We start from the raw sequence: 11,765 nt of genomic DNA, 5'->3' as shown, positions 1-11,765 counted from the left end.
GCGTCTAGTGTATATGTCTATGCTGACACCTGCTCCACTACAGACATAATATAGATCAGGCCTCAATTACTTCCCCCCGAGGGCCAAAATCAGAGCAGCATGCCAAACCAAGGGCCGGAACCATCGCAGGTTTTTTGCACGATGTCAGTAAAAGTTGTTTTATTTGCAAATTTTAGCTGATGTTACCATTATTACTATTATTATTGTTGTTATCATTATTATTATAGTAATAGTAGTCAAGGTGGTTGTAGTATAATTTAAGCCTGGGATTTTAAAAACTTGTTTTGAGGGTCACTTAAAAAAGCACTCTTGAAAAAAGTAAGTGTAAAACCAGCTATCTAATTATTTACACAGAGAGAGAGAGACAGAGATCCAGGGAGAGATGTTCAGTTTGTTACTGTTTAAATTCCATAATTGTTGTTTCAGTGCTGCTTTGGTTTCTGTTCTTATTTCATCCATTTATTGTTTTTAATTGTGATCTGTTGCATTTGAAGTATAAAAACTGCTATATAAATGAACCTGTTATTACAATTGTTGTAATTTCTGTTATAAACACCAGTTAGATGCCAAATAAACAAAAACGAATGAATTCACTCACCAATCAGTGAGAAAAGTGATGGGATGAAGAAATCCCTCTGATGTATGTTGCATCAGAAAGTCTGTTTCTTTTAGTCAGAGATCAGAGGTGAAGAACACTCCTCCACTAAATCCTCCACTCTTCTTGTCGCAGTATTATCTGACATTTACCAAAATCATTTTCCATCATTCCAGCCACATTCCTGACGTTCTTAATGTGACCTAATGCATCTGAAGATAGTTCTGAAATGGGCCTGACACTCCTGATATTCCTGGAACTTCTTTTTGGCTCCAATGAATCTTCAAGAAGATCAAGAATCACCTGTATTGGTGAAGTTTGTAACTGAGAGTGTGGATTAGTAGTGAAAGCAGCAGAAGGAGACTTGAACTTTGATTCTTTTCATCCATAAAGGTATTTATTCTGGCAACACGAGTATCTATCTGTGATGCAAAGGCTTTTTATACTGCATCTCTGCATGATGACCTGGTTTTTGTAGCCATAAAAAAGTGATTGAGGGGTGGATTGACTCAGACCAGCACTAGTGAAGGCCGAGGTCTGAAATGCAAGGCTGCCACTGTTACAATCTAATCCAACCATTTATAGGACATGCAAATACGTTTCAACTTCCAGCTTTTATTGAAAGATATAAATAAGGATGTGAGGATATAAACACTCTCATATAATATTTTTACATTCATCCATCTTCTAAACCGCTTTGCCATGATGATTTTATTGTTGTAAAAAAGTCATGAAAGACCAAAGATTGAGGTGAAAACTGTCTTTATTTTGTCAAAGCTTGAAGAAAATGATGATGAAAGAAGATGAATATTGATGAAGTCAGTTTGCTTTGATGATAGAAGAAAGTGAAAGAGGGTGAATGACAGAGGTGAGATCAGTGTGAGAGTAAAAGCAGTGTGAGAGTCCCAGTGAGTCCGGTCAGGACTGGGAACACTGGTCTCTCCTCAGTGTCTCTCTGAGGGGAGTCTGGGAGCCCCGGGTGGCCTCACAGGTCACAGAGCCCACCTTCCTCCACTGGTCTGCAGGGAGCCTCAGGGTGCTGCTCCAGCTGTAGAGGCCGTCCTTCTGCAGCACCCCGGGGCTCCTGCTCTCCTCCCAGCTGCTGCTGCTGCTGCTGCTGCTGTCCTCCACCTTCCAGCTCAGACTCCAGTCTGAGGGGAAGCCCTCGTTGGCCAGGCACATGAGCGTGGCCTTCCCCTGCTGCAGCTCCTCTCTGGAGGGGGGCAGCACCGTCAGGGTGGGGCGGGTATCACCTAGGAGACACCAATCAAATTAGAGGACAGGGAGCACCCAGCTGTCAATCAACCAGCACACACCTGGACAGCTTTAGTGGGAGACAGCTGATTTGGTCCTGGAAGAAGTTGCTGTCAGAGGCTTTTTCTGCTCCAGCAGTCACTCACTCACACATTGTTTCACTTCCCTTTAAGAAGCCTCTCATGCACATCAGCACAGAGAGAATCATCCAACACTTTGGCCTGAAATACCTCAAACTACACAGGAAGGAACACAAGCTGATGTCTCAACGTTTACTCTTCATTTGCATCAACGTTATCAGAAAGTTTACACTTTACAACTTATGACTGGAAACTTTAACATGAACTTCAAATCTAAATTAATATTTTCAATTATTTACAGCAAAATGTGAAAAAAACTGTTTAAATTATATCAAGAGGTTTTCATAATTTTACAACATTTATCATCAGTATTTCTATTTTACTGTAAAATAACAATATTAATGACGCATTTTAAAGTATCAGCAGAAACAGAATTGGGAAACATTCTATAGAACCAAGAATAAATCCAGCTGTGATGAAGAGACACTCAATAAAACAAGAAGAATAAAACCTGCACACATTCCAACACAAACACATTTCAAACAGTGGACATGTCAACTAAAACTCAGCCCAAAGACAGACCAGTGCACCAGAAATGTCCCTAAATACACAGGTCAGTGTAAAAACAGCTTCAACATGAGACTGGTAGAGTTAAAACAGTGTGTTCCACAGCCATCAGGCTCTAACTGAGCACATTTAAAGACTGACAATATCTTTGGTTTTGTCATTTAATCCTAATGAGATTTTAATCCGGTGTAAATTTAAAACTAATAACTTTTCTCTGTGATCAAATTAAAGTAAAACAGAGCTGAGCTAAACTACATGAAATCAATGGAGATTAAAACTTGATCACTACAATAATTATTAAGAAAAAAAAACATCTTTCTAATCTCAAATCATTCAAAACAAGGTTTAATGTAGGAATTTGAATTATTTAGTTGAAAGAATTAAAAGGAGAATAAACTTACTTCCAACATCCAGTCTGGTTCCTCCACCGAACGTGTACCACAGTGATACAAACTCATTGAGCCGCTGTACAAAAACCTCTGACTGTAGAGAGACGCCACTCTCTGATTCTGAAACCAACAAACTCACCAAAACAACTTTTACCACCTGATCCTAACGGAACACAAGAGAACAGTTCTTTCATCTGCAATGTCTACTTGAAATACATATATTTATAGATTGTTTTAAAGATCATTTTCTATTTTTTTCTATTATGTCTATTGGAATTTATTCCTGAAGGGATTTAACAGCAAAAATAGAAAATGTAAAAAAATAAATGTAAATGTAAAACTACAGACGTATCTTTAATTATTCAGTTTAATTCCTTAATATTGTCATAAAAGTTTGAATCCAGAGTGAAAGTGAGAGATGAAAGTGATCCAGGTCCCTGTTGGAGTCAGTCAGAACATTTCCATAGAGCCACTTTGCATCAGCAGCACCATGCTCCAGTGCTCTGGGAGAGTTTATAGTCCTGACAGTTGAAGACTGGATGACTGACAGCCGTCCTTCATGACAACAGAAGACAGAGAAATCCTCCTCATCAGAAACATGAGTGTGATCTGCGTCCTCATCTGGACTCTCCTCTGCTGCTGCTTCACAGGTAAAGTCCAGAGAATCAAACTCCTCTCCTCTGTCAACATCCGTCCCTCTGAAATGAAGCCCACAAAACCATGAGGCTGCTTGATGTTTCTGTCTGTGTTTCCTCAGAGTCCAGAGGCCAGGTCACAGTGACTCAGCCTGCAGCAGTCAGCTCTGCTCTGGGAGCCTCCGTCACCATCACATGTAGGACCAGTCAGAAAGTTTATGGCTCTGACCATTTAGCCTGGTACCAACAGAGAGATGGACAACCTCCTAAAAGGCTCATTTACTACACCAACACACGAGAATCAGGGACTCCAGATCGTTTTACAGGCAGTGGATCAAACTCTGACTTCACTCTGACCATCAGTGGAGTTCAAGCTGAAGATGCTGCAGTTTATTACTGTCAGAGTTATCATTACATCAACAGTCAGTGGGTGTTCACACAGTGAAAAACCGTCGTACAAAAACCTCCCTCAGTCAGACTGAACAGAAACTGACTGCTGCACACTGATACACTTCACTGAACACAAAGCAAATCATAAACTAACAAGATTATAAGTCTGTTACATTTATATTTAAAACTACATGGATAAACTGGTTCTTCAATCATTTTCTCAGTAATCACTGATTAAAACATGGCTGCCCACAGTTTTTCAGCTTATAAACTACTTAAAAGAAAATATACAATTCAAACATAATATAGACATAAGATCGTGTGTTCAGAGTGGAAAATGATTGTTTACGAGACCAAACGGCTCTGAGTTGGGAGTGGTTGGTATTAGCTTGTGATGACCTAAGTTACAGACGAACTGGAAATAATAGTGAAAAAGCACCAGTGTAATCTGGAGCCTGTAGATCATTTTGAATTGAGATTCCATCACATTGTTGGTGGACTAACAGGCAGATGAGCTCAGACACATCACCATCAGCCTCCCAGAGCAATTTATGATGTCCAGCGCCCTCTGCTGGAGGCTACAGACCATTACAGAACCTGCTTCTCAGTTTTCTGGGCTCAGGGTCTTGCAGTACTAGAGAACTCACCTGGGTCCAACCTTTTTTTAAGAGGCAAAGCTGCAGAGCGTCGTCACTTACTAAGTCTCCTGTAGTGCAAATACTTTTTTCAGAGCATCAGGAAGATGTGCTGTCCTCAAGGCCTGGGGGAAAATCTGTACTGAAATGAACGGGTGTGGTTTGCAGTGTGTTGCTGCATCTCTGATCTGAAGATGGAGGTGAACAAGGTCATCAAAACAATATCTTAGAAACTCAAACATGACCCAGTTTAAAGCTTGTATATACTCTATATGTACTTAGAGAAGACAAGTCAGTTTATTAAGAGTGCTGATTAAGGTTTACGAAGGATGAGATGTTTTAATATTGCAGACTTGTACAGAGTGACGATCCTCACTACCAATCAGCAGACGTGTGGAAGAACCATGCTTCATGCTCACTGCCACAGACAAAGGAATTATTCACTTCATGTTAAATAACCAGGATGGACACAACAAGTGAAGGACATTGAATGTCCCACCTCTCACAATCAGGCACACTCAGAGGTGAGGCGGTTCACTGCTGCTTCAGCGTTTGTTTGGCTGCAGAACCAAACAGCCTTAAATGTGGGATCAAGCAGGGTGTCCATCGTCATGACACTCATGGTCTCAATGGGAGACAAAGACTCACTCAGCATCCTGGTCAGGTGGACACACAGCTGGAGGGCTTTGCATGCAGACTAGAGGACTGACTTTGGACCAGGACACTCTCTGCTCCTCTGAAAGTTCCATGGTGGCTGTATGAAAAGGAGAGAGCCCCCCCAGAGACTCTTTCACAGAGCGGTACTCCTCAGCAGAAAGTGGCGTGAGAGCCGTTCTCATTGACACCAGAGCAGCACCAACTGGCTCTCTCTCTCATCGTACAAGCGCTGCATCATGGTGGAGGTGCTGCTCCACCTGCTGTCCACCTCCTGCAGGAGCTTTAGTTGTGGTCTTGCCATGTGACTCTGCATTTGGCAGAGCTTCTCTTTTGGGACTGTGCTGGACTGGAAGCAGCCAACAATCTTTCTCGCCTTGCTCCTGATCCCCCCCAGCCCAGGTGTGTGATCCAGAGCTTTTTTTACAATTAGGTTGAAAACATGAGCGATGCACTTTGTGTGGCGCATCTTCAATATCCTAGAACATGAGATCATGTAGCTCCTGCATCAGTGACAAGACATCTGACCTTCTTTTGGATTCCCCACTCCTCCATCAGAGCCCTCGTCATCTCAGCAATGTTGTCTGCTGTGTGGGATTCTGGGAAATGTCCCACTCCCAGCAACACCGTGGACAGTGTGTTGTGTTCATAAATAAAATGACAAGTCATAATAATAGATAGCATAATAAATACATTTAACCTCCAGACCCAAACGCTTCCATTTTTATTTTCTCATTTAGATTTATTTTGCTTTTTGAGTTGATTAGAACCCGATGAGTGTAAAAACAAAGAATTATCTTTTAACATGTTGTAGTTTCTGAGAAAAATATTGTCCACATATGAGGACGTTCGTTTTACATTTCAATAGCAAACAATAAAGTCACAATTGAGTAATGATCCAGTGGGTCCAGTCCTCTCTGTCCAGCACCGTTTCCTCCTCATGCTCAAGCTGGGCTCCACTAGGTGTTAGTGGAGAGAACCTCCATCACACCCCACGTCCTTTCTTGGACTGTTCTTGATGGCTTGGTCCTGGTGTCTCTTCAGGGACATTGTTTGAGACATCAGCCTCATCCTGCTGTGTTGGACAGCACTGTCTGGGAGTGCATGATCTGACAATGATCTGATCTGGGCCCAGTTGTTCAATGCTCCATTCTCTGTATCTGTACATTTGTGTCTTCAGTCCTGAACACACATGATTTGAGTTTTGGTCTGACAAATATCACCGATCAATAACGAATGAATAAATCTGAAGAATTGAGTTTTTCCAGTCATGACCTGAGCCGACAGCGTGTGCCCAGTGACACCTGGAGCCGCCCAGCGTCTACCAGGTGTGAACCCGAGTCGTAGAGAGCTGAGGTGGGAAAAACTCCAGCCTGATAAGCAAGACCAGGCCAAGGGGGAATCAAAACTAATTCCTCAGAGTAATAATGGACGGCAACGTTTACTGGGAACCTGATCCAATTCAAAACTATCCAAATACTATTTAAAGCAAAGCACAACTTGCTGCCGGGCGACATTCAGAAAATGTTCAGTGAGAGAGAAAATAGTTACAACTTCAGGGGAAAATTACTGTTAAAAACTCATAAAAAGGTTCTTAATGGAATATATCCCTCTGCTGATTTCCTAAATAAACGTTTTGGATTTGAGAACAATAACTGCTCCTTTTGTAATAGACATTGAAACTGCAGACCGTATACTTTATGATTGTATGTACTCTAATGCATTTTGGGATGATTTACATCACTGTTATCTAAACGTGTACCAGCTCCTGATTTCAAATGTGAAAATATTTTATATGGTTTAATAATTAAGAATTCTTTGCATGACATGTCCATCAGAACCATTTTGATTTTAGCAAAGTTTGTTGTACACAAAAATAGAATTCTAAAATGTAAACCACATTTTTTTGTGTTTCGCAAAGAACTGTTTTCATTCTTTTCATCATTGAAACACATGAAGAAACACGAGCTGTGAAACTCCTCAACCCGGCAGAAGATGGAAAACTCAAGGACAACCCCGAGCTCCTGGGACATTCCCCAAGGACAGAAATCTTTCTTTCTCGATTGTATGTCTTTTTCCTTTCTTCTCTCATCTTTGTTATTATGGTCTACCTTCACACTTATTCTTTCTCTCTTTTTTCTATTCTTATTTTTATTGTTTGTATCTTTTATACAACTGTTAACCTCATGATTGTTAAAAATTATTTCTCCTAATTAAAAACAAAGCCGCCCTAAGGAGGCGGGGTTTAGCAGCAATCTGACCAATCACTGATTAACACCAGAGTGAGTGACATGACATTAAACCAATCAGCGTCATTTCATGTGAGACTTGGGGTGACTTTTAAATCGCTCCTGGCTCAGTGATTGGCTTAAAGTCACTTCTGGTTTGTTCTCACGTGATTCTAGAGACGTTGAGATGAAGACAACAAGCGGCGAGTCTCTGATTATTAACTGTCACATCTCTTGTAATTTACCGGTTTTAAAGAAGAAGTTTGTCTGAAAAGCTGCAGGTCAGGTTCAACTTTCTCCAGTTTAGTTATTTTTAAATGCACACAAACAGAAATGTGTTGAGGATTTTCCAAATGTGTCCAGGTTTGTTAATGTTTATAAGAGTTTAGATATGATCATATTTATTAATGACTGAAAATTTAAGAGCTTAAAAAAAGCCATTTATTTTTCGCTTCTTTTTTTGAGGTTTCTATCAAAACATTCTAAAATGATATAAAAGATGTATTGATGTGTTGTTTGAAAATATACCAGATATAGCTTTTGTTTTCCCTAAACTCAGACTAACTGTCATTTCAAGTAAATCAGCAACAAAACACATTTTCTAAAAGGGACTAATGAAGCTACTGTTTGTTTTTGTTTAAAAGTATGTTAATAAAACAGTCTTAATAAGTGCTCTCTATTCACCAGCTGTTTAAAAGAACTATAATGTTTTATCACTGGGGGCCTCTCAGTCTAAAAAAGACAAGATTGTTGTAATGTGGTTTATAAACACACTTACTTAAATGAAGTCAACATTGGCTGAAATTGTAAAATAATGAAGAGCTTATCACCAGCCGCCACTGATATATAATCACTGTTATATTTGTTTTGTACATATTCATAAATAAATATAAACAGACAAAACTCTTTGTATGTGAGTCACTACCCTTCTATCACTTGTGACATATCACTTCTGTTTTGTGAGAAATTCTTCGATCGTTCAGTTTGACTGCTCATGAGTTCACCTGAGAGGCTGTGAGGCTCCCGAGATCCTGAAAGATTTACTGAGAGATCCTGAATGCTCACTGAGACTATTCACAAGGCTTTACCACTGCACCACCTGACCTGATCCTTTGGTAAGTTTATTATTTAATGATTTACATCAATACTGTGAGCTGAATGGAAAAAGTACAACATTTAGTGAACTTGCTCGACTCAGGAATGGTAACGCATCATCATTTTCTAAAAAACAAAAGATTATCAGTGTTTAATTACTGTAGAAAGTGTAGCTCTCTTTCGTGTCTCACATTGGGAAGGACCTCATCAGAAGCTCCTATTGCATTCTGCCAGCCATTCTTGACTGGAATCAAGTGCATCAGTGTAAAGGGGGCGGAGTGTAGACGTAGTGAATTCACATCCCAGATTGATGGTGTCCGGGTGGAGTTTTGTGCCAAGATTGATCTGTTGGCTGTTATTCTCAAAGACCGCCAAGGCTGGCTAACTAGCTTGGAGGATGCTACAAACAAGTTAACCACTTGAAAGACATTGTGACAGCCCTCACCGAGAAGACCGAGGACCTAGAGGGGAGACAGTGCAGGTGTAACGTCTGTATACTCAGAGTGAATGAGAAATTTGAGACCGGAATGCGGCCTGTAGCTTCTGTGGCTAAGCTACTCCCAAGAGGTTTTGGGCCTGGATGTCGCACCAACGCTGGACCGGGCGCATCACAGTCTGCAGCCGGTCCCTGTGAGAGGCCAGCGGCCCAGGCCGTTCATTGTCCAATTTCACTATTTTCAAGAAAAGGTGGAGGTCCTCCGTAAGGCAGCACAGAACAGCCCCCTGACTTATATTGGTGACAAAATTCTGATCTTTAGTGATCTGCCGCCTGGAGTGGCGAAGAAAAGAGGGGCCTTTCAAGAAGTGAAAGATCTACTGCGGGGTTGTCGGGGCGTGAGACATGGGATGCTTTACCCGGCGAGGCTGAGGATCACCTCTCCCCTGGGAGAGGATATGTTTACCGACCCAGGAGCGGCCAAGGACTACGTCAAGAATCATATCCTGCCTGCCTGTGACGGTCAACATGCCTGCTGAGTAAAGTTATCCTACACTATGTCAATGGATCCATGACTCTGAACATACTCCAGGTGAATGTTTGTGCTCCTGAGGGTATTTGTTTACTCAGGGAAAAAAAAAAAGAGAAAAATAATAATCATTTGTACATTTTTATTGTGTACATATCTGATTGTTTATAATGTTCATACATTTCTATAAGAATAAGAACAGCTTCTTGGGCTACTTAAGTTTATCAGATATCCTTTGATATATTTTATAATACTGACGTTCCCCGTGGTGGGCGACCTGAGTTCCAAGCAGTTTTACAGGTTACTCGTGAGCTCTTGCACCCACGGCTAGCTCAGTTGGTAGAGCATGAGACTCATAATCTCACGGTAGAGGGTTTGTGTCCCGCGCTGGGCGCCACCTTCCCGTGGGCTCACCACCTGCAGGAAAGGTTCTTATTCGGTGCTATGTGATCTGGGTGACGGTGCTCAGACTGACACCCCTGCAACCCGGAAACAGATAAGCGGGAGTGGATGGATGGATGGACTGATGGATGGATGGAGTGCTCTTTTAGGGGGAGGGATCTCCATTTTGGGGGTAGGGAAGTTTAATGGCTTTTGTTTTGAGTTTTTTTTTGTTTGTTTGTTTTTTTGTTGTTTTATTTTTTTCTTTCACAGCTGCAGTGTTGTTTGCATTCTATGCTATTATATTGTTGTATATTTTTCCTGGTTGTTTTCAAGTGTGAACATGGCTACCTCTCGTTCGATGCAGACTGCTACTCCTGGATCCCGCTCGACTACTTTTATTTCTTGGAATGTGAAAGGACTAAACAATTTGGTTAAGCGCAAAAGAATATTTAGTAATTTGTCAACCCTAAAACTGGACATTGTTTTTCGACAAGCGACACATTTGAGCTCAACACATAGAAACAGATTGATACAAAGTTGGCTTCCCCAGGTCTGTCATTCTGGATTTAACTCGGAAGCAGGGGGGGGTTGCCATCCTTATCAAGAAAAATGTTCCTTTTGTTTCCTCTAGTGTAAAAAGTGATGTCAATGGTTGCTTTGTAATAGTTGCCGGTAAACTGTATGACACTCCAGTCATTTTGGTGAACGTCTATGCTCCAGCTTGGGACAATCCACAATTTTTCACGAGCCAGATTGGCATGTTGCCAGACTTAACTACGCACTACTTGATTTTTGGTGGGGACATGAATTTGGTATTTGATTCTAATCTCGATTGGTCCAAACCACGTCAGTCTGCTGAGGTTTCCAAGTCAGCAATCAGTGCTTACCAAGTTCCTTCAAAGCTGTGGTATCTCTGACCCACTGCGTGTCTCTGAACCCACTGTGAATTACTACTCTTTTTTTCCCTCGTGTAAGTCATTCGTCCTCGAGAATTGATTCTATTCCTTTGGACAATACTGTTGTCCCAAATGTTACCATGTGTAAATACCATACAATTCTGATCTCCCATCATGCACCTGTACAGGTTGATATTTTATTTCCAAACGTCAGTGCCACGCAGCGCTCTTGGAGATTTGACTCTACATTACTGTCAGATGAGGACTTTTGTAAATTTATCACATTTCATATAGAGTTTTTTCTGGAGGTGAACAACACTCCAGATGTTTCAAAATGTACAATTTGGGAATCGCTCAAGGCATATCTTCAGGGCCAAATAATTTCTTTCTCTGCACGACAAAAGAAAAAGTGAGATGAGAGACTTCGGGAACTGACAGAGCATATAGCAAACCTCGATGCACAATATGCAAACAACCCGTCTGCAGATTTATATAAACAGAGTAAACTTATCACAGTCCCGAATTTCAACACTTTCCATCAAAGAAACAGAGAAACTCTTACTCAGAACAAGAAACCATGTATATGAACACGGGGAAAAATCAGGAAGACTTCTCTCCCGTCAGCTTCGTCAGTCTATTTCACACCAATTAAGATCAGATATAAAGTTAGAGTCAGGTCAGGTGGCTTCAGACCCTCAGGAGATTGTTGTGGTTTTCAAGCAGTTCTATCAGGATCTCTTGACATCCCAAGCTAATTACTCACAGGCTGACTTGGACTCCTTCCTAGACAGGGTAAACATCTCAGCTATTAATCCAGAGCAACATGACCTACTCCAAAGACCCATTACAACGGGAGAATTATTACAAGCAATCAAATCCTTGCAAATTGCTAAAGCACCTGGCCTGGATGGTTTTTCATGTGATGTTTACAAGGCATTTGCTGGCAAGTTAGTCACTTTGCTTGGTGAGGTCTTTTTAGAAATACATACAACAACTAC

General features: G+C 41.1%; 1 gene segment (V, D, J or C); it reads right to left on the bottom strand.

Moving 5' to 3' along the window:
* Positions 1–1,342: 1,342 nt before the first annotated feature.
* LOC308117868 (Ig kappa-b4 chain C region-like) lies at positions 1,343–5,294 on the bottom strand. The segment is given in 3 exons: positions 5,256–5,294; positions 2,898–3,048; positions 1,343–1,848 (listed from the first exon to the last, which is right to left on the bottom strand).
* Positions 5,295–11,765: the final 6,471 nt, after the last annotated feature.

This window comes from Lipophrys pholis (genome assembly GCF_963383615.2).
Source record: "Lipophrys pholis genome assembly, chromosome: 12".
In the NCBI taxonomy this organism is placed as follows: domain Eukaryota; kingdom Metazoa; phylum Chordata; class Actinopteri; order Blenniiformes; family Blenniidae; genus Lipophrys; species Lipophrys pholis.
The sequence above is the reverse complement of the archived record's forward strand: the minus strand, read 5'-3'. Positions and strand labels throughout refer to the sequence as shown.